This window comes from Pristiophorus japonicus, unplaced genomic scaffold (assembly GCF_044704955.1).
Source record: "Pristiophorus japonicus isolate sPriJap1 unplaced genomic scaffold, sPriJap1.hap1 HAP1_SCAFFOLD_92, whole genome shotgun sequence".
Taxonomy (NCBI): Eukaryota; Metazoa; Chordata; class Chondrichthyes; family Pristiophoridae; genus Pristiophorus; species Pristiophorus japonicus.
The window spans coordinates 1,223,891-1,241,434 of record NW_027254846.1 but is presented as its reverse complement, the minus strand read 5'-3'; the positions used below and the strand labels follow the sequence as shown (position 1 = coordinate 1,241,434).

Here is a 17,544-nt window from a genome sequence, read left to right as displayed (position 1 = left end):
GAAAGTGAAGGAGAAATGTTTTTTTTTAAGCTTTGATCTGTAATGCACTGCTGAAAAGGTGGTGAATCATGGAGTCATCGATTCAAAGAATTGTTTCAGCATGGAAGAAGGCAGTTCGGCCCGTTGAGCCCGTGCTGACCCTCAGCTCGTCTCACCACCCTGTTATTTACCCGTAGCACTGCAGATTCACTAGTAACCCTCAAAATGGAATTGGATAAATGCTTGAAGAGGCACAATTTGCAGGGCGTTGTGGAAAGATCTGGGAACAATTGGATAGCTCGTTCAAGAGTACGATGGACCAAGTACTCTCCATCGGTATGTATGATTTTATGAAATGTTTTATAATAGTTTCAAATAAATGAGGCTGGTCATTTGCCCATTCCATTATCCCACTTTATGTCTTTGCATGTGCGTCTGTGTTTATGCAACCGAATTGAAATGAAGTGGGATTCGGTAGCAATACGAAGCCAGTCACACAGTGCATCAGGGCGCGGTGGCCAAGTGGTAAGGCGTCGGTCTCGTAAACCGAAGATTATGGATTCGACCCCCATCTGTGCCTATCTATATTCTATCACTTTAAATGTCATATTTTGAAGCTTTTTCCTTTTTCACTATCAAAACACTTCATAATTTTGAACTAGCGACATAAATCGCCACTTAACATTTTCTATTCTAAGGAGAAAAATCCCAGCTTCTCCAGTCTCTTCGTATAAATGAGGTCCCCAACTCTGGCAGTATTCTAGTAAATCTATTCTGCTAGACTTCTTCCCTGAAGCGTGTTCCCCACGCAACATTCCAGCTAAGAACTCATAAGTGTTTTATAATTGTTTGGCATAACTTCCTTGTTTTTATACTCTATTCGTCTATTAACAAAGGAAACGTCCCCATGTCTTCCAGATCCTGCCTTCTTTAAAATTGTACGTTTTAGAGCTGGTTAATACAATACAGGGAGCATGATGACCGGTTTCAGGATCATTGATCTTCAGAGGCAGATGCTTAAATGGGGATTTAAATTTTCATGTATAAATCTGGCCCCGTTAAAATTGTATCATTAATTCACATTGCCTCTCCTCATCCTACCAAAATGTTTCACTTCATAATTCTCTGCGTTAAATTACATCTGCTATGTGTCTGTTCATTTCACCAGTCGGTTATTTTCATTCTCCCTCTTTGTGCCACTTAGTATCTGCTTTGTATCCCTTTGCTCTTCTTTGTAGCTTTCCCATTCACCAGGATCTGTGCTATTTTTCGCATTTTTGTCCGTTTTTACTTTTAGTTTAAAGTGGTCCATTACCTATTTAGTCGTCCATGCCTGTTTTCGTTGGCCCCTCAGGAGGATGAATTGATTCTGTATGACTTTTAATTATTTTTAACACCTCCTGTCGTTTTACCCATTAACAGATTTTTCCCAGTGTATTCTGGACAGTCTCTCTCTCAGCCCCTTGAAGTCGGTATTACAGAAATCTAGAATGGTAGTAGCTGTTTCACGTATCTCCCTGTCAAACGTTGCGTTGAAGTCGATCATGTTTTGATCGCTATTAAATACATTTTCACTTACCCTTAGGTTGTTGAATAAATCCGGCTCGTTACTCATTACTAAACGTAAATTGGCATGCCCCTTGTTCGTTCTGGAACATATTGTTGTAGAACTAGCCCGGACACACTCAAGAAATTCACAATTTTTCTGACAGGTGCTAGTCCGATTATCCCAATATATATGAAAATTTAAATCCCATATTAAAACCACACTGTCCTGAATACGCGCTTGTCCAATCTCTACATTTATATATTCTATTGCTTCACAGCTGCGACTAGGGGGTATAAAGACAACTTCCGCTATTGTCTTAAATCCTTTCCTATCTCTTAATTCTACTCATAAAGTCTCCACGTCCGGCTTACTTGTAGTTAGATCCTCGCTTAGAACTGAATCATAGAATCATGGTTATTTACAGCAGGGAAGAAGGATATTTCGGACCGTTCGATCAACGCGGGCCAACAAAGAGCTACCCAGAGGAATCCCATGTTTCAGCTTTTGGTCCGTAGCCCTGTAGGTTATTGCATTTCAAATGCATATCCAAGCGCGTTTTAAATGATGTGAGGGTTTCTGCCTCTACCATCCTTTCAGGCAGTGAGTTCCAGACTCCCAACTTGCTCTGGGTAAAGCCATTACCCGTCAATTCCCCTCTCAACTTGCTACCAATGACTTTAAATCTATCTCCCCTACTTGATGACAATTCTGCTCAGAAATATAGGTCCTTCCCATCCACTCTCTCCCGGCCCCTCAGAATTTTGAACACATCAATAATGTTACCCCTCAGCTCCCAATGTTCCAATGAAAACAAAACCAGCCTATCGACTCATTACACATAGCTAAAATTCTCCAGTCCATGCAAATCCTCGTAAATCTCTTTTGCACTCTCTCTCGTGCAATTCCATCTTTCCTGTACTGATGTGTACGCAGTACTCTAGCTGTGGCCCAAATAATGTATTATATAGCTCAAGCATTACTTCACTGCTATTGTACAATATACCTCGGCTAATAAAGGTAAGTATGCCGCATGCCTTCTCAACGAGCACGTTTTCTTTGCATCCTGAAACAGGGAGACAATGATGAAATATTACAACAACAACAACAACTTGCATTTATGTAGCGCCTTTAACATAGTTAGACGTCAGAGGGTGCTCCACAACAGCTTAAACCAAATTAAATAACGCTGACACCGAGCCACATAAAAGAGAAATTATGGCAGTTGCCCAAAACTTGGTCAAAAAGGTAGGTTTTAAGGAGCATACATCTTGACATCTTTTTGAAAGACTGTAAGCCCAGAATATTAATCAGTGTTATTTCCTCTCGGTCTGAAAGTTGCGAGATGTTGGCTTTTGAAATGGACTCATAGGTGCCGAATTCATGATATCATATAGGATATTCAGTGCAAAAACAGGCTTTTCGGCCTAACCTGTCAATATCGACGTTGTGGTCCACTGGAGCTTGCTCCCCTCTTCCCGCATCGAGCACTATCAGCATAGCCCTCCATTCAGTTCTCCCTCATTTATTTATCTAACGGCTCCTTACATGCATCTATAATATTTTATTCCACCTGTCTGGTGGTAGTAATTTCTACATTCTTACCACTCTCTGGCTAAAGAAGATTCTTCTTAATTCCCAATTTGATTTGTTGCTGATTTTTCTTATAATGATGGTCTCTAGTAATACTCTTCCCCACAAGTGAAAACACTCTGTATCTACTCTGTCAAAACCTTTCAGGATATTAAAGCGCTCTATTAGGTCACCCCTCAGACTTCTCGTTTCACTACAAAATAAATTGAGCCTGTCGATTCTTTTCTGATAGTATACGATCTTCTCCGCACCCTATCCAGAGCCTCGCTATCTTCTTTTTAATATGGCGACCAGCATTGCACACAGTACGCCTAATGTGGTCTAACTGTAGAGAGTTCTGCATTTGGTCGGTTTTGAAACCGGCGTGTCCAGCTGCCTGGTCTATTTAAAAGGGGCCCGCACCTCATTTTTTGAGGAGACATTTCACAGCCATCCTGTAGTAACTAAAGGCCGTTTGCTTACAGAAGCTGATAGTACATTTTCAACATTGTCGATCTGGGTGCACGGGCAGGACACGTCGTGGAGGGGGCATTTTGCAGCGTAGTTCTGTACGGATGCAAAAAGAAATGGAATAGCCGAGTTGTGCTCGATGGCAGAGGAGAGGTTAAGGCAATGGACTGCTAATCGATTATGCTCATCTACTTTGTTAAGCGTTTGTTGCTGATAAACCTTCCAAGCATTTGACTGAATATTACATAAATTAGGCTTTGAATCTAAATCTCATCAAAACTGTCATTTCCTGATAACATACCTTATCCATTAAGCTGCGAGCTCAGTGACTAAGTCACGGTGATTTCTTATATTTTCTTGATATGCCAACTGTATTTACTGACTGGAGGAATTGTATTAACTCCACGTGATCGGCTCGGCTCATCCTTGGGGCGAATTGCGAGTGGTGCGAGCAAATTCTGCAACTGTGTCATTACTGTTCTTTAAGGAATGGGAAATGACCCCTACAGGTCCTGCTATGCAAGTGGGCACAGTTCCATTCAACTCCCATGATGCTTAATCCCCTATTCGCGGGACTAGAGAACCATTTTCAAGAAGGAGGCTCATGGTCTGCTCAGCAGAAAGTCAATGTTCTGCATGTTATTTCTGACAGCTTTCCAAACTGGACACAGGCGTCCAACTGCCGTGCGAGAATTGATGACTATTCCAAGTCAAAAATATTGGAATGTGTTTACAAAACTAATCTTAAATATGTGACCTGTGTTATCAAATAAGAATTTGCAGCATGAATAGCTCTTTATTGTCGTCTGTCTCGGCCTTCTCATAATGTACACTCTACCTTAAGACAACTATAATCGGTGCTGCTTTATTTCACCGCGAGCGCGAAGGGACATATCTGTGAACATATTTGCCCCAAATTTACACCACTCCTTTCCTATTGTGCACATCTTTCTTTAGCAATTTCTGACCTTGTTGCAGGTTAGATCAGCCCAGGCCGTCCATTGACGCCTGAGAACTTAAACAGCGCAAAGCAGAGAAATACAAGAGGCAGAGGCAGGGAGAGACAGAAAGATGCATGCGAATCCAATGTCAGAAAAGGTCATTGCATCTTGAGGGGAAATTCTTTTGCTCTCTTGAAATGTTGTAAAAGCGTAAAACATAATTGGGCGATGGTTTAAACGTGCTTCGCTCCCTGTCGATCTCTCAGGCTCTGAGCTAGGGAAATGCAGTCCGCAACTGGAGCTCTTATTTATTCGAGCAATGAATGGAGCTTTACACAGTGTAGTGGCGAGCAGGTAAACATGAGTGGATTTCAGGACCAAAACACTAAACCTTCTGGCTATCGCAGACAGTTGCGGTTTGCTGCAAACAATTTCTTTCCAGCCTCAGAACCAGCCAACCCTCTCCTGCAGGGCTATGGGGAAAGGACAGGGGAGTGGCACCAGCTGAGAGCTGGCACGCTCTCTATGGGACGAATGGCCTCCTGCTGTGCGGTAACCATTCTATTAAATTACAATTGGACTTTGATGGGACTCGAATCGACAAGTTTGAATGTTTCTATTGAACAGAATCAGCGAGAAGTCCAATGCACGAGCATTGCAACACTGAGCACAACATTTTCAGCGAAATGTTCAGGAAAATCCTTTTTCTATTGGATGTGGTGCAGGAATTGTGTGGACATAACCAATGCCTTTATATATCTTCCCTTTGAAATCGAGTGTGTTTCCGCTACATTATTCTTTACATCAAAGTTATTGATTAAATGTCAAAACGCCTCCACTCCATCCCATATGTAATTTCAACTATCATCCTCCGTTACAATATTGTGTGCAAAAGCAAACTAAATGCTAGAATAAAACAGTGAAACGTAGATCATGTTGGGGGATACATCAAATGTACTTTCGATTCCTGTAGAAATGTCACAAGCAAAACGATCAGCTCTTCTCGGTAAAGCTCGAACTCACAACCTCGGCTTTTCCGGGGCTTGTATTACCATATAGGTACTGTGCCTGATCCGATTCCACCGCTATAAGTGCATGCAGATGCGGTGTGGTGTTGATGCTCCCATTATGCAGCTGCCTGTTCCACCTGTCTTATAAATCCTCGCCTAAAAATCTATTGCGGCTGGGGTCAATTGAAATTTTGAAGTTTCACATTGATTGATTTTTGTTTGGCAAGAATACGAAAATTTATGGAATCATCGCAGGCAAATGAAATTAAGAATTAGTCAGTTAAAAGTGACCGAAACAGAAACAGCTGCAAACAAACGTTGCATTTTATTCATATTTAACAGCAACAATATCCGGTCCGTGCGCAACTATGTTGTGGTCAGAGAAAAACTCCCTAAGCTTCCAAAACTCCCGTGTCTTTTCTGCGGTTCTCTTTCCACTCCTCCCTTCCTCCTGCACGCTGCCAGTTTTTAAACCTTGTCTGGGCGAGGGCATTCTGCAGTCGCAAAACCATCTCTGCCGCTTCATTGCTTGATTTCTATGTTTATTAATTATGAAACTCCTTGAGCTACAATGGTAGCGCTTGCGTCAATACATTAAAAAGCGGTTTATTGGAAACACGTTGAGATCATAGTTTGGTTTTGGACAAAATTGAACATATATAACTCAAGATGGACAGTTATATTGACAATAAACTATATCTTGTTATAAATGTTGGCTCATTAGTTCCGTAGTGTCAGATGAGGAATTGTTTGATCCGCTCAATTATTATATGTGAGGAACGGGCACGGGTTTTCATTTAGAAATAGCCCACAGATTGCCACTGAGATACCCGTAGTGAGAGTGACAGACAGCACCGTGGTACATGGCGGAGTAGACAAAACAGATGGATAAATAGAAACCGGCCTCTGACTCTGAAAAGCACAAACATCACATGCAAAAGCTCGAATTCACAACCTCGGCATTTCCCGGGCCTACACTGTCATATAAGTACCGCGCGCTAACCGATTGCGCCACGGCCTATGCTATCAGAGAGCCCATCATACAGCTGCCTGTTCCACCTATCTTACAAGCAAGAAGACAAGGAAGACAAGGAATCATCGAATCAGTCAACACAGACTAAAGCTGTTCATCCCACCGTGTCTGTGCCGGCTCTCTGCAAGAAGCCTTCAGTTATTGAGGCTCCATAGGTTTTCGCCATAGACGTGTTTTATTTTTGTGTGTAATGTTTTGTTATTTGCAATGAATTTGGATGTCCTTGGGTGAAATATATCAATATATTTGTGCATCTGTTTGTGAGTTGTAAATTAAATTGTGTGGAACCTTGATAATCAAATTGTTTGCGTTCATATCTGTTTTATTATAAATGTATTTGTTTTTATGTCTGTTTTTTTTCTGAATTTATCTCTAAGTATCGCTGTGCTACAATTGTATTTACGTTTATTTGCGAGGTGTTTAAAAGTAATATAGATACAAAGGTACACACAGAAAATACATTTATAACAAATACAGATGCACCACAATACTATTAGTTATAACTTTGTTACATTCAAATATATAAACACTAAAACAGATATACAAACTGTATTTATATCCCACAGAACAAATTGCAACTTGACACAGAGACACCAGAATATATTTAGTGCTATCACTGATCAAAGAACATTTTACTCTCTACGGTGCTCAGCAAATTCTGCTGTGCCTGTGTATGCTCTGCTTGTGCTCGGTGTAAGGGAAAGTTTGGGCGGGCCGTGGTATATCGTTTTCCAAGGCTGGGCTGAAATGTGCTGTCTGAGGCCGCATTCAGGGCTATAGTTGATATATAATAATCATCTGGATTTTATGTATAAAGGCATAATAACAACATCTACAGATGTTTCATCCTGGTACACAAATCCACTGCCAAATTAGTTCAAATGCTCACCCGCCCCAGTAGTTAACCTTAGCGCGAGCTCTATTGATGTACAACCCGACAACCCAACCCGGTAGCAGGTCCCTCCTGTGCCAGATCTGGTCCCAAAGCCCCACGATTCTGCAGCCCGACCTCGTGCACCGTTTATCCAGACACACGTTGTCATTTCTAAACGTAATAGCGCGGGCACTGGGAATAATCCATAGAATACCTTTGTGGTCCTGCTCATTAATTTTCTCAATTGCACTTGAAACTCTGACTGAAGGAACTCATCCCCTTGTTTCCTTCTGTCATTGGTTAGCACATAGATCACGGCTGCTCCCCTTCACCTCTCAGAATGTTCTGCACCCACTCAGTGATGTTCTTTTCCTGGCAGCAGGGAGGATGTACGCATGACTCACGTTTGCCGTTGCAGAAAGGTACTGACTTTTGAATTACCAATGACGTCAACTTATGTTACTTTTTATTTTCAAAAGCAAAGTACTGCGAATCCTGTAAATCTGAAATGAAATCGGAAAATGTTGGATATACTCAGCCCGTCAGGCATCATCTCTGGAAAGATTTCTGATGACGGGTTGTAATTAAATTTGATTGACGTGAAGCGTCAACAATGCAATCCAGATACGGTCCGATATTTTAATCCCAAAGCGCCAGTTTGTGGGTTTTGAAACCAATGCGGATACCACGCATTAATCTGTGAGCTAAATTGTTGTTGTTGTTCTGGTAAAGTCGCAACACCACAGGACTGCAATAAAATATCCAAGTCTTTAAGATTAACATATGTTTTACAATTAATAAAATGAGCCAGTTCCAAAAGACATTCAATCTTCAAACGGTTAACTTACGCCGTTTAATTTCCGCAATGTCTGCCGGGGAAAAACACAGGATTTGGCTGTTTTATTTTAATTGCAGTTCAGTGCTGATGCGACTAGTTAACTTTGAACATTCTACTTTTAAACATTCTCACAGAGGCCGCCTGACTGGTTCACGAGTTCTCGGCATCAACGTTTACTCATCTAGTGGTTAGGATGCAGCGTTCTATCCTCGTCAGCACAGGTTCGATGCCCGTTCTGGGATTTAAGCAATTAAAATAAAGCTTATTAAATTAATTTCATAACACTCTGTGAATGAGTAATAATTATTGCAATCACCATGGACAACTTGGCACATTCTGTTTCAAACTGAGGGAAATACATAGCAACAGAGTGCCTGCCAAAATTGAATCAGATTTTGTGCTATGCGTGTGATGAAATTTCAGCATTTCTCATTTCACAGAGTGTATTTTAAGACTCTGCTTAATAAATGCTCAGTGTTTATTACAGCAAGATTCTGGTACAACTGTGATTGGATATTTACTGACTGCACCCGCTCATTTGCAATGGAATTCTTCCAATCACACAGCCTTCGTTCAATCGAAAAAAATCTAGATAATGAATCAATTATTTATTTATTTCAAACAAATCAAATTCAATCTTTTAAAAATAAAATTTAAATGTATTTATTTTTTTAAATGTTAAATATATATATATATATTGTAAATTGGCTTTTTGTCTTGGTTGGTTTTCCGACCCTCAGTCCTTCCTGCCTGTCTATCACCTCTGGTTTCAATGATCGTTTCAGCCCCGCGTGATCCTGACCCCCACGCTCACTCACGCACTGCACAATTGCAATCAGGGATGATAGAAATCTCACTTAATTCTTTTAAAAGGGAACTGCTGTCAGTCAAGGGTCATTCTGCATCTGTGTAAAAGGGATGTGCTTGTAGTCGCGGATCATTCTGTGTCTGTTTAAAAGGGATGGTTGTCATTTCCTGTTCATAATCTGTCCCTTTAAAACGAATTTTCTCATATTCCTGCATCATCCTGTATAGTTTAAACGGTGTGTGATTTGAACTACGATGGATGAATTGTTAAACTGTTGTGTTCCAAGTTACATGGGGTTTGCCTGCGCCAGTGCGCACCCAGATCACAGTGCATCTGTTCAGTTACTCGAAATATGCTCATCTATTCCTAATCCAATCCTTGATATCGCAGTTGCCCCGAATTTGCTCCCAATAGACACAACAGCATTTTTTGCGCTGATGATAAAGGCTGCGTGACCTAATGGATAGAGCGTCTAACTTCGATTGCAATGGCGACGTTAGCAGATGATTGCAGATTTGAGTCCTGCCGCTGTCAATTAGTTCGCTGCGTTAAATTTTATATGCTTTGTTGTGTTTCTGCGGAAAAACCAACCATCTCTTCCAGTCACATACCTGAAATAAATCAAGGCTGCTTGCTTTGAGAATCGAAGGGCACGTTTTCATCATTGTCGATCTGGTTGTACGGGCAGAGCAAGCTGTGAAGTCGACTTTCTTGCTCGTTCTTTCTGCTTGCATACAAAAAGCAAGAGATTGAATGGCTGACGCTGTGGTGAATCGGAGACGAGGTGATCGAGAGGTGAAAGCGATGGACTGCTGATCTATTGTGCTCTGCACGTATGTGTTCGAATCCCATTCTCGTCGTTATTTTTTTACAGCTTTGACAACCCCCTGATGGTTTTGTTAACCACATCGCCAAATTCCCCTTTTACTGACAAGGATGCTGCACTTTGCTCATGTCATGTCTCAAAAATTAATAAAATTTTCGTCATAGGGATAACATTTGTCGGACTGTGGAGAGGGGGTCTAATTGGATAGGTCTCTGAGGGACAGCGCAAGCACGATGGGTCGAATATCTTTTCTCACTACCGTAAGAATCTGAGAGCTACGCTCTCCACTATTGGCGGCTCGTTGGGCTAGGGGTATGATTCTTGCTTTGGGATGGTCACATTTGAATTGCGAGAGGTTCAGGTTCCCAATCCCGGCCGAGCATCGCCATCTTTTACTCAAAGTTCCGCTTCTCACAGCCGCCCGACATGTGAGGAAACAGACATATTTCACATTAAATGTTGGTAATACGGGGTTATGGGGAGCGGGCAGTACGTGGACCTGAGTCCATGATCCGATCAGCAATTATCGTATTAAATAGTCGTGCAGACTCGAGGGGCCGTATGGTGTATTGCTGCTCATATTTCATATGTTCTTATGTGTTTATAAATGGGCGGTCCTTTATTCTAAGACTATGTCCCCTAGTTTTCGTTTCCCCTATGAGTGCAAATATGCTCTCTGCATCCACCTTGTCAAGCGTCCTCATTATCTTATAAGTTTCGATAAGATGACCTCTCATTATTCTGAACTCCAGTTTGGATAGCCACAAACTACTTAACCTATCTTCATAAGTCAATCCCCCTCATCTCCGAAATCAACTGAGTGAACCTTCTCTGAACAGTCTCCAATTATATCCTTCCTTAAATACGGAGACTAAAACTGTACGCAGTACTCCAGGTGTGGCCACAGTAATACCTAGAACAATTGTAGCAGGTCTAATTTGCTTTTATAAACCATCTCACTTGCAATAAACGCACATTCCATTTGCCTTCCTGATCAATTGCTGTACCTGCATACTAATTTTTATGTTTCAAGCACAACGACCCCCAGGTGTCCCTGTACTGCCGCCATTTGCAACTTTTCTCCATTTAAATTTAATTTGCTTTTCTATTCTTTCTGCCACAGTTGGTAGCGTCACATTGTCACACATTATATTGGAACTGACAAACTTTTGCCCACTCACTTAGTCTGTCTATATCCCTTTGCAGTTTTTTTTTGTGTGCTGCTCAGAATTTGCTTTCCTAGCCATCTTTGTATCATCAGCAAACTTAGCTCCTTTACACTCGGTCCTGTCATGCAAATCGTTAATATACTGTGTAAATACTTGTGTTCCGAGCACTGATACCTGCTTGAACCCACTAGTCACAGTTTGCCAAATGGAAAATTACGCATTTATCCCGATGCTCTGTTTTCTATTTTTGAGCAAAGCCTCTATCGATGCGAATATTTTACTCCCAACCCCGTGAGCTGTTATCTTGTGCAGTAACCAATTATGTGGCACATTATCGAATGCCTTCTGGAAATCCAAATACACCATATCGACTGGTGTCCGCTTATCCACTCCTTACATCCTCAAAAACTCCAGAAAATTTGTTAAACATGATTTCCTTTTCATGAATCCATGCTGATTCTGCTTGATTGAATCATGCTTTTCCAAATGTCCCGCTACTGCTTCCTTAATAATGGAGTCCAGCATTTTCGCAACGGCAGATGTAAGGGTAACTGATCTATAGTTTCCTGTTTTTAGCTTGTCTCGTTTTTAAGGGGCGTTATATTTGCCGTTTCCCAATTCGCTCTAACCGCCTCCGAATCCAGGGAATTTTGAGAAGTTATAACAAATGCATCCATTACCTCTGCAGCCACTTCTCTTAAGACCCTCGGATAAAAACCATCAGGTCCAGGGCAGTTGTCTGCCTTTAATGCAATTATTTTACTAGCATTACTTCGTTCGTGATAGTGATAGTATTAAGTTCATCCCTGCCTATATCCGCTTGATTATCCACTATTGGGTTGTTTTTAGTGTCATCTACTGTAAAGACCAATACAAAATATTTTTTCAACGTCTCTGCCATTTCCCTGTTCTCCAATATTAATTCCGCAGTGTCATCCTCCAGGGGACCAACATTTAAATTAGCCATTCCTTTCGTTTTTATGAATTTGTAGAAACTCTTACTATCTGTTTTTATATTTCCTACTGGTTTACTTTCATTATCTATCTTCCCTCTTTAATCATTTTTTTAATAATTCTCTGCTGGCTTAAAGAAATCCCCAATCCGCTGCTCTCGTCTCCCATTTGACTTGGCCGCATTGTATACCTTTGATTTCAATTTGATAGCCTCCATTATTTTGTTAGTTAGACACGCATGGTTATCCCTTCTCTAACAGCCTTTCCTTCTCATTGGGTAAATTTTTGTTCAGAGTAATAAAATATCTCCTTAAATGTCTGCAGTGCTCATCAACCATCCCACACCTTAGGCTACTTTCACAGTCTACTTTATCCACCTCTGCCATCATACCTTTGTAGTCCCCTTCATTTAAGCTGAGGACACTGGTTGGAGAACCAAATTTCTCTCCCTCCAACTGAATTTGAAATTCAACCATATTGTGGTGACTCAATCGTATACGATCTTTTACTGCGAGATCATTTATTAATCCTGTCTCATTACACAGTACTAGAGCTAAGATAGCCTGCTCCCGAGTTGGGGTAGCATGTACAGTAGAAGCAAACTATCCCGGATACACTCTATGAACGCCTCCTCAATTCGAGCCTGACCAATTAATTTTATCCAGTAAATATGAAGATTAAATGCCCCGATGATTATTGCCGTTCTTTTTTTACAAGCCTCCATTATTCCTTGATTTATACTCCGTCCAACCGTGGAGCTACTGGTAGGAGCCCAACAGCGGCTTTTTCCCGTTATTGTTTCTTATCTCCACCAAAACTGATTCAACCACTTGATCCTCTCGTTTCTCACAAACACTCATCCCATCTTTTATTAACAGTGTTACCCCACCTGCTTTTCCTTTTTGTCTGTCCTTCCGAAATGTCAAATACCCCTGAATATTTATTTCCAGTCCTGATCCACTTGCAACCACGTCTCTGTAATGTCTTTCAGATCATACTCATTTTTGTCTATTTGTTCCGTCACTCATCTGTTTTGTTACGAATGCTACGTGCATTTAGAAAAGATGCTTTTTAAATTTGTTTTTTACCCTTTTTTCCTGCTTGTTTCCTCTGTCGTAGAAACTCACTTTCTACCTTTTGCTTTTTAATTACAACTCTACTCCCCTCCCTATTGAATCTATTCTAAGGTTCCCATCCCCCTGCCAAACTAGTTTAAACATTCCCCAACAGCACGAGCAACCACCGCCTCCTTCCGGCCCGCCACAATGCGAGGTTATTTGTCCCGGCTCTGTTGAGGGGCAACCCGTCCGACTTGTACAGGCCCCAACTCCGCGAAAATCAGTCCAAATATCTCAGGAAACTAAAGCCCATCCTCCTCCACCATCTCTCCAGCCATGCATTCACGTGCTCTATCCTCCTATTACTCTACTCACTAGTTCGTGGCACCTGGAGTATTCTGGAGATTACTTCCTTTCAGTTCCTGCTTTTTAGCCTCTAGCGTAGCTCCCCAATCTCAGCCTGGAGGACCTCAGCCCTCTTTCTACCTATGTCATTGGTAACAATATGGACAATGACCGCTGACTGATCACCCTTCTCCCTCAGAATGCCCTGCAGCCGCTCGCTAACATCCTAGCCCCCAGGAAGGTAACATATTATTCTGGTGTCACGTCTGCGGTGGCAGAAGCGCCTTTCTGTTCCCCTGATTATTGAAACACCTATCATTAAGCTATTCCTTTCTTCTCCCTCCTCCCCTGTGCAGGATTTGTATCTGGCTGCACTCGCCACAAGCACTATCTCCACACAGGTACTCAGAAGATAATATCTGTTGGCGAGCGAGATGGACTCGGGGGCTCGTGCACTACCTGCCTCGTCCTCCTATTCTGTCTGCTGATCACCCTCTCCCTCTCTACCTGCACTCTCTTAGGTTGCGGGGTGAATAGTTGATGGCGAACAGTTTGCAGGGCTCTGGGGAAAATGTCTCATTCCTGCTTCTGTGATGCTACAATCCTCTCTCTCAGTGAGCTTGTTTTTTCACCTTTAATCGTCAGTTCATGGATTTAATTCCCGGCCGTGCCGGCAGGGATTTTCTAACATTTAGTGTGCTGGTTCTCTTTTTCTCTCTCTATCATTCATTCTATTTCTCTCTGACTCTAACTTTCTTTCTGTGTGTCAGTCTCGCTTTATGTCTACTTCAGTTGCAGTCAATTTATGTCCGCTTTTCTCATTGGGGATCTGTTTATCTGTCCAAATATGGTTTTTCTCTCTGTCACTCTCTCCATCGCTCCCCACATCAGTTTATTCCATACCTTATGAGTTATCCCTTAAGCGCTGGTTCAGTCTGAACTTGCTGATACTGATTGGTTGAAGAGCATTTTAACATTATTCATTCAAATATGTTCAGTGTTGACGGGAAGATTACATGTTCTGTGGGTTAAAGCAAGGGGCTTTCTTGTCTAGTTACGGACGGTCAGTTCAATGCGTTATTTGCCTAAGTGCTGTGCTTTTGCGGTTCAACTTTTCACCGACCACAGTTAAAAACAAGGCATATATCCTCCCACGTTTGCAGAGTATGCAGGCGTGTAGTTTGCTCTGCGCTGAAAACTAAATTTTGAGTCTGCAAGCGATTTGCCGAATTTCCAAGCACTGCACTGCAGCGTGCCCATGACCAGGATGGCCGAAATGTTAATGCGATGGAATTAAAATCCAACTGATGTGTCTCTGCTTCTGGTAGATGTTCAAACAACTGAGTTGACAATTAGACTTAATGCTTGTTTGTTATGAAAGCGTGGAAGCGGTCCATAATCTCTGCAAATAATATATTTTTAATTCACCCATCAAGACAACATTTCTTTATTTATATTAGGTGTTCTGCCAATTGACTGAACATAGGCACAGGATTAGGCCATTCCGCCCTTTGTGCCTATTCGCCATTCTGTTAATTCTTAGCTGAGCTCGATCTTAACTCCATCCATCTGCATTGGATCCACATCATTTTAACCAGTGTCTAGCAAAAACTATCAATCTAAAATTAACATTTATAATTGAGCTAGTATATCCTGCCTTTTGTAGAAGATAAATCCATCACCCTTTGCGTGAAGAAAATTTTCCTAACGTCTCTATCGAATGTACTGCCTCTGATTTTAACAATGTCATAAACTCCCCCACGAACAGTAAAAAAAAGCTTTATCTCTATCTATCGTATTCATTCGTTTCAAAACCTTAAAAATCTCAATCAAACCACCACTTAACCTTTTATATTCCAGGGAGTACAGGCCTAGTTATTGTAATCTCTCCTCATAATTTAACCCGAGGCATCCTGGTAACATTCTGGTGACGATGAACTGTACACATTCCATTCCCGCCGATGATTTCTAAGGGGCCGTGCCCATAAGGGGACTAGATATAATATCTTTCTAGATATAGCAGAGGGCTCAACAAACAGCGGGCACATATTTATAGTAATTGGAGAAGGTTTTCAGGAGTTGTGATGGGAAATTTCCGCAGGCAGATAATTGTGGTTGTCGAAAACGAACTGCCTGAAAGAGTGGTAGAGGCAGAAAACTTTAGCACATTAAAAAAAGTATTTGGATGTGCATCTGAAGGGCCGTAACGTGCAGGGTTATGGACCTAGAGCTCGAAAGTGGCATTAGCCTGGAAAACGGTGGCGCGGACAGGATAGGCCGAAATTGCCTCCTTCCGTGCTGTAAACTTCTATGAATCTATTATATTCTATAACGTAGTTTACTCCAGATATAATCTAACTACATCTCTGTACAGTTGAAGAAAAACTTCCATTGCTTTATAGTCTAACCCCTAGTTACAAAGCCTAACATGCCATTAGTTGTTTCGAATATATTTGTAAATTGCTACTGCATTTTAGCGGTATGTGCACTTGGACTGAAAACCACTTTGGAACTCCATCCCTCCGAGCTGTGCTCCATTTAATTAGTACTCGGACCTAATCTATGTGATCTAAAATGGATGACCACACAATTACCTGTCAGGAAACTATCTGACACTGAGTCGTCCATTCAGTTAATCTATCAATATATCTTTATAAGTGAACGGTAGCATCTTCACTAATTACGATATCACCAATATTTGCATCATCGGCAAACTAGGATACATGGCTCCCTGTTGTGCCTTCTTAATCTTTAAGAAATATAGAATGAAACAATTTTTTTAACACTGACATTTTAAAACGTGCCATGCTTTGAAGCCCTGGTAGGGTCTGTCGGAAGAGGAGGTAGGAGTAAGATTTCGGGTCGATGACCCATCTGATCCTACAAATATACATCATGCAACTGTGCGCTGTTTTCAAACAGTAAAAGCACGGGCTTGCATCCCCGTAGCATCTTTCAGAAACATAGGATGATCCACTTGCTCGCCGTTGCTAAGTTCGAGCTCCGACATCATTACAGCCTTAGTCCAAATATGGACAAACGTGATTAATTCTAAACTGAGGCGAGAGTGATTGTCCTGGACATCAAAGCAGCATTTGACCCAATGTTTCAACAAGGAGGGTTCTAACGTTGAAGTCATTGCGGGGTTAATCTCCACTGCTGGAGACATACCTAGCAGAAAAGAAGATGGTTGTTGTCGTTCGACGCCAATGATCTCAGCTCAGGATATCGCTGCAGGAGTTCATCATCACCTGCTTCATCAATGACCTGCCCCCCATCATAAGTTCAGAAGTGGGCACGATCGTTGAAGATTGATTTTTCCAACTCGAGTCTCAACTCCGCAGATAATGAAACTGGAAATATATCGCCTTTCCTTTATTTTCGCTTGGAAATACTTCTCCAACAGCACGTTGGTAGTACCATCACCTCGATGACTGGACCACAGAGCCATAGAAATTTACATCACAGAAGGAAACTATTTAGCCCATCGCGTCCTTGCTGGTGGACAAAGCATATCCTGCCAAATCCAATTTCGAGCTTGGACCATAGCCATCAAGTCCATATCCAAGTACTGCAGTGTTTCACGAAGTTTGTTCATCACTACCTTCTCAACCGCAATTAGGGATGGGCAATAAATGTCATCCTTGCTAGTTACGCCCACATCCACTGAATTAATATTTAATTAAAACATGCTTTACAAGAAAAGAAGTAATTCTTCAAGTGTAGTCACTGGATGTACTGTAGGGCAATACTGCAGCCAATTACCACACAGCAAGATCCCATCGATGGTGGGATACAGATATGTGCAGGACACAAAAGAGCATTACCCACCTCTTAGAAGTTTGCTTCAGAGAAGGAGAACATTCGACCCATCCTGTCTCCGCCAATCGAAAGAGCTTTCCAGCCTAATCGCACTTCCCAGCTCCTGATCTGTAGCGTTGCAGATTAGGGCAATTCAATCCATATACAAGTACTGATTAAATGTGATGAGGGATTGTGTCTCCGCCAACTTTTCAGTCAGTGAGTTTCAGACCCAAATTCATTCTGGGCGAAAAGATTTCTCCTCGACTCTCGTGTAATCCTTTTATAAATTACTTTAAATCTAGGCACCTGATTATTG

General features: G+C 41.6%; 1 non-coding gene across 1 annotated transcript; it reads left to right on the top strand.

Annotated features, from left to right (window-relative positions):
- Positions 1-487: 487 nt before the first annotated feature.
- Positions 488-559, top strand: trnat-cgu (transfer RNA threonine (anticodon CGU)). The gene has a single exon. It is a non-coding gene; the product is annotated as a tRNA-Thr (tRNA).
- Positions 560-17,544: the final 16,985 nt, after the last annotated feature.